General features: G+C 46.6%; 4 non-coding genes across 4 annotated transcripts; all 4 read right to left on the reverse strand.

The window, feature by feature from the left end:
• Positions 1–1,534: 1,534 nt before the first annotated feature.
• On the reverse strand, positions 1,535–1,607 carry TRNAY-GUA (transfer RNA tyrosine (anticodon GUA)). The gene has a single exon. It is a non-coding gene; the product is annotated as a tRNA-Tyr (tRNA).
• A 1,396-nt stretch (positions 1,608–3,003) lies between these two features.
• TRNAY-GUA (transfer RNA tyrosine (anticodon GUA)) lies at positions 3,004–3,076 on the reverse strand. The gene has a single exon. It is a non-coding gene; the product is annotated as a tRNA-Tyr (tRNA).
• Positions 3,077–4,178: 1,102 nt separating this feature from the next.
• TRNAY-GUA (transfer RNA tyrosine (anticodon GUA)) lies at positions 4,179–4,251 on the reverse strand. The gene has a single exon. It is a non-coding gene; the product is annotated as a tRNA-Tyr (tRNA).
• A 1,396-nt stretch (positions 4,252–5,647) lies between these two features.
• TRNAY-GUA (transfer RNA tyrosine (anticodon GUA)) lies at positions 5,648–5,720 on the reverse strand. Its single transcript has one exon. It is a non-coding gene; the product is annotated as a tRNA-Tyr (tRNA).
• Positions 5,721–6,142: the final 422 nt, after the last annotated feature.

Here is a 6,142-nt window from a genome sequence, read left to right on the forward strand (position 1 = left end):
AAATTGTTGTCAGGTATTGTGGAAAAACTTTGACTTTTCACGTCACATCTGAGACCTCACAACACCGCTCCCGGATAGGCTCGAACCACCAACCTTTCGGTTAACAGCCGAACGCACTAAGCATTGCGCCACGGAAGCTTAGAATTTAAAATGTTGTCAGGTATTGTGGAAAAACTTTGGCTTTATACGTTACTTTTGAGATCTCACAACACCGCTCCCGGGAGGGCTCGAACCACCAACCTTTCGGTTAACAGATGAACGCGATAACCATTGCGCAACGGAAGCCCAAAAATTATATCGTCGTCAGGTATTGTGGAAAAACTTTGACTTTTTACGTCACATCTGAGATCTCACAACACCGCTCCGGGATGGGCTCGAACCACCAACCTTTCGGTTAACAGCCGAATGCGCTAACCATTGCGCCACGGAAGCCCAAAAAATAAACGTTCGTCAGGTATTGTGGGAAAACTTTGACTTTTCACGTCACATCTGAGGCCTCAAAACACCGCTCCCGGATGGGCTCGAACCACCGACCTTTCGGATAACAGCCGAACGCACTAAGCATTGCAAAATGGAAGCTTAGAATTTAAAATGTTGTCAGGTATTGTGGAAAAAGTTTGGCTTTTTACGTTACTTTTGAGATCTCACAACACCGCTCCCAGGTGGGCTCGAACCACCAACCTTTCGGTTAACAGATGAACGCGATAACCATTGCGCAACGGAAGCCCAAAATTATATCGTCGTCAGGTATTCTGGAAAAACTTTGACTTTTTACGTCACATCTGAGACTTCACAACACCGCTCCCGGATGGGCTCGAACCACCAACCTTTCAGTTAACAGCCGAACGCGCTAACCATTGAGCCACGGAAGCTCAGAAATTCAATGGTTGTCAGGTATTGTGGAAAAACTTTGACTTTTTACGTCACATCTGAGACCTCACAACACCGCTCCCGGATGGGCTCGAACCACCAACCTTTCGGTTAACAGACGAGCGCACTAAGCATTGCGCCAAGGAAGCTTAGAATTTAAATTGTTGTCAGGTATTGTGGAAAAACTTTGGCTTTTTACGTTACTTTTGAGATATCACAACACCGCTCCCGGAAGGGCTCGAACCACCAACCTTTCGGTTAACAGATGAACGCACTAAGCATTGCGTCAAGAAAGCTTAGAATTTAAATTGTTGTCAGGTATTGTGGAAAAACTTTGACTTTTCACGTTACATTTGAGATCTCACAACACCGCTCCCGGATGGGCTCGAACCACCAACCTTTCAGTTAACAGCCGAACGCGCTAACCATTGAGCCACGGAAGCTCAGAAATTCAATGGTTGTCAGGTATTGTGGAAAAACTTTGACTTTTTACGTCACATCTGAGACCTCACAACACCGCTCCCGGATGGGCTCGAACCACCAACCTTTCGGTTAACAGCCGAACGCACTAAGCATTGCGTCAAGGAAGGTTAGAATTTAAATTGTTGTCAGGTATTGTGGAAAAACTTTGACTTTTCACGTTACATTTGAGATCTCACAACACCGCTCCCGGGTGGGCTCGAACGACTAACCTTTCGGTTTACAGCCGAACGCGCTAACCATTGAGCCACGGAAGCTCAGAAATTAAATGGTTGTCAGGTATTGTGGAAAAACTTTGACTTTTTACGTCACATCTGAGACCTCACAACACCGCTCCCGGGAGGGCTCGAACCACCAACCTTTCGGTTAACAGATGAACGCGATAACCATTGCGCAACGGAAGCCCAAAAATTATATCGTCGTCAGGTATTGTGGAAAAACTTTGACTTTTTACGTCACGTCTGAGATCTCACAACACCGGTCCGGGATGGGCTCGAACCACCAACCTTTCGGTTAACAGCCGAATGCGCTAATTATTGCGCCACGGAAGCCCAAAAAATAAACGTTCGTCAGGTATTGTGGGAAAACTTTGACTTTTTACGTCACATCTGAGGCCTCAAAACACCGCTCCCGGATGGGCTCGAACCACCGACCTTTCGGATAACAGCCGAACGCACTAAGCATTGCGCAATGGAAGCTTAGAATTTAAAATGTTGTCAGGTATTGTGGAAAAAGTTTGGCTTTTTACGTTACTTTTGAGATCTCACAACACCGCTCCCGGGTGGGCTCGAACCACCAACCTTTCGGTTAACAGATGAACGCGATAACCATTGCGCAACGGAAGCCCAAAATTATATCGTCGTCAGGTATTGTGGAAAAACTTTGACTTTTTACGTCACATCTGAGACTTCACAACACCGCTCCCGGATGGGCTCGAACCACCAACCTTTCAGTTAACAGCCGAACGCGCTAACCATTGAGCCACGGAAGCTCAGAAATTTAATGGTTGTCAGGTATTGTGGAAAAACTTTGACTTTTTACGTCACATCTGAGACCTCACAACACCGCTCCCGGATGGGCTCGAACCACCAACCTTTCGGTTAACAGACGAGCGCACTAAGCATTGCGCCAAGGAAGCTTAGAATTTAAATTGTTGTCAGGTATTGTGGAAAAACTTTGGCTTTTTACGTTACTTTTGAGATATCACAACACCGCTCCCGGAAGGGCTCGAACCACCAACCTTTCGGTTAACAGATGAACGCACTAAGCATTGCGTCAAGGAAGCTTAGAATTTAAATTGTTGTCAGGTATTGTGGAAAAACTTTGACTTTTCACGTTACATTTGAGATCTCACAACACCGCTCCCGGATGGGCTCGAACCACCAACCTTTCAGTTAACAGCCGAACGCGCTAACCATTGAGCCACGGAAGCTCAGAAATTCAATGGTTGTCAGGTATTGTGGAAAAACTTTGACTTTTTACGTCACATCTGAGACCTCACAACACCGCTCCCGGATGGGCTCGAACCACCAACCTTTCGGTTAACAGCCGAACGCACTAAGCATTGCGTCAAGGAAGGTTAGAATTTAAATTGTTGTCAGGTATTGTGGAAAAACTTTGACTTTTCACGTTACATTTGAGATCTCACAACACCGCTCCCGGGTGGGCTCGAACGACTAACCTTTCGGTTTACAGCCGAACGCGCTAACCATTGAGCCACGGAAGCTCAGAAATTAAATGGTTGTCAGGTATTGTGGAAAAACTTTGACTTTTTACGTCACATCTGAGACCTCACAACACCGCTCCCGGGAGGGCTCGAACCACCAACCTTTCGGTTAACAGATGAACGCGATAACCATTGCGCAACGGAAGCCCAAAAATTATATCGTCGTCAGGTATTGTGGAAAAACTTTGACTTTTTACGTCACGTCTGAGATCTCACAACACCGGTCCGGGATGGGCTCGAACCACCAACCTTTCGGTTAACAGCCGAATGCGCTAACCATTGCGCCACGGAAGCCCAAAAAATAAACGTTCGTCAGGTATTGTGGGAAAACTTTGACTTTATACGTCACATCTGAGGCCTCAAAACACCGCTCCCGGATGGGCTCGAACCACCGACCTTTCGGATAACAGCCGAACGCACTAAGCATTGCGCAATGGAAGCTTAGAATTTAAAATGTTGTCAGGTATTGTGGAAAAAGTTTGGCTTTTTACGTTACTTTTGAGATCTCACAACACCGCTCCCGGGTGGGCTCGAACCACCAACCTTTCGGTTAACAGATGAACGCGATAACCATTGCGCAACGGAAGCCCAAAATTATATCGTCGTCAGGTATTGTGGAAAAACTTTGACTTTTTACGTCACATCTGAGACTTCACAACACCGCTCCCGGATGGGCTCGAACCACCATCCTTACAGTTAACAGCCGAACGCGCTAACCATTGAGCCACGGAATCTCAGAAATTCAATGGTTGTCAGGTATTGTGGAAAAACTTTGACTTTTTACGTCACATCTGAGATCTCACAACACCGCTCCCGGATGGGCTCGAACCACCAACCTTTCAGTTAACAGCCGAACGCGCTAACCATTGAGCCACGGAAGCTCAGAAATTCAATGGTTGTCAGGTATTGTGGAAAAACTTTGACTTTTTACGTCACATCTGAGACCTCACAACACCGCTCCCGGATGGGCTCGAACCACCAATCTTTCGGTTAACAGCCGAACGCACTAAGCATTGCGTCAAGGAAGGTTAGAATTTAAATTGTTGTCAGGTATTGTGGAAAAACTTTGACTTTTCACGTTACATTTGAGATCTCACAACACCGCTCCCGGGTGGGCTCGAACGACTAACCTTTCGGTTTACAGCCGAACGCGCTAACCATTGAGCCACGGAAGCTCAGAAATTAAATGGTTGTCAGGTATTGTGGAAAAACTTTGACTTTTTACGTCACATCTGAGACCTCACAACACCGCTCCCGGGAGGGCTCGAACCACCAACCTTTCGGTTAACAGATGAACGCGATAACCATTGCGCAACGGAAGCCCAAAAATTATATCGTCGTCAGGTATTGTGGAAAAACTTTGACTTTTTACGTCACGTCTGAGATCTCACAACACCGGTCCGGGATGGGCTCGAACCACCAACCTTTCGGTTAACAGCCGAATGCGCTAACCATTGCGCCACGGAAGCCCAAAAAATAAACGTTCGTCAGGTATTGTGGGAAAACTTTGACTTTTTACGTCACATCTGAGGCCTCAAAACACCGCTCCCGGATGGGCTCGAACCACCGACCTTTCGGATAACAGCCGAACGCACTAAGCATTGCGCAATGGAAGCTTAGAATTTAAAATGTTGTCAGGTATTGTGGAAAAAGTTTGGCTTTTTACGTTACTTTTGAGATCTCACAACACCGCTCCCGGGTGGGCTCGAACCACCAACCTTTCGGTTAACAGATGAACGCGATAACCATTGCGCAACGGAAGCCCAAAATTATATCGTCGTCAGGTATTGTGGAAAAACTTTGACTTTTTACGTCACATCTGAGACTTCACAACACCGCTCCCGGATGGGCTCGAACCACCAACCTTTCAGTTAACAGCCGAACGCGCTAACCATTGAGCCACGGAAGCTCAGAAATTCAATGGTTGTCAGGTATTGTGGAAAAACTTTGACTTTTTACGTCACATCTGAGACCTCACAACACCGCTCCCGGATGGGCTCGAACCACCAACCTTTCGGTTAACAGACGAGCGCACTAAGCATTGCGCCAAGGAAGCTTAGAATTTAAATTGTTGTCAGGTATTGTGGAAAAACTTTGGCTTTTTACGTTACTTTTGAGATATCACAACACCGCTCCCGGAAGGGCTCGAACCACCAACCTTTCGGTTAACAGATGAACGCACTAAGCATTGCGTCAAGGAAGCTTAGAATTTAAATTGTTGTCAGGTATTGTGGAAAAACTTTGACTTTTCACGTTACATTTGAGATCTCACAACACCGCTCCCGGATGGGCTCGAACCACCAACCTTTCAGTTAACAGCCGAACGCGCTAACCATTGAGCCACGGAAGCTCAGAAATTCAATGGTTGTCAGGTATTGTGGAAAAACTTTGACTTTTTACGTCACATCTGAGACCTCACAACACCGCTTCCGGATGGGCTCGAACCACCAACCTTTCGGTTAACAGCCGAACGCACTAAGCATTGCGTCAAGGAAGGTTAGAATTTAAATTGTTGTCAGGTATTGTGGAAAAACTTTGACTTTTCACGTTACATTTGAGATCTCACAACACCGCTCCCGGGTGGGCTCGAACGACTAACCTTTCGGTTTACAGCCGAACGCGCTAACCATTGAGCCACGGAAGCTCAGAAATTAAATGGTTGTCAGGTATTGTGGAAAAACTTTGACTTTTTACGTCACATCTGAGACCTCACAACACCGCTCCCGGGAGGGCTCGAACCACCAACCTTTCGGTTAAAAGATGAACGCGATAACCATTGCGCAACGGAAGCCCAAAAATTATATCGTCGTCAGGTATTGTGGAAAAACTTTGACTTTTTACGTCACGTCTGAGATCTCACAACACCGGTCCGGGATGGGCTCGAACCACCAACCTTTCGGTTAACAGCCGAATGCGCTAACCATTGCGCCACGGAAGCCCAAAAAATAAACGTTCGTCAGGTATTGTGGGAAAACTTTGACTTTTTACGTCACATCTGAGGCCTCAAAACACCGCTCCCGGATGGGCTCGAACCACCGACCTTTCGGATAACAGCCGAACGCACTA

Source organism: Phalangium opilio, unplaced genomic scaffold, assembly GCF_054372755.1.
Source record: "Phalangium opilio isolate 3A_F unplaced genomic scaffold, DU_Popi_V2 ptg000101l_1, whole genome shotgun sequence".
Taxonomy (NCBI): Eukaryota; Metazoa; Arthropoda; class Arachnida; order Opiliones; family Phalangiidae; genus Phalangium; species Phalangium opilio.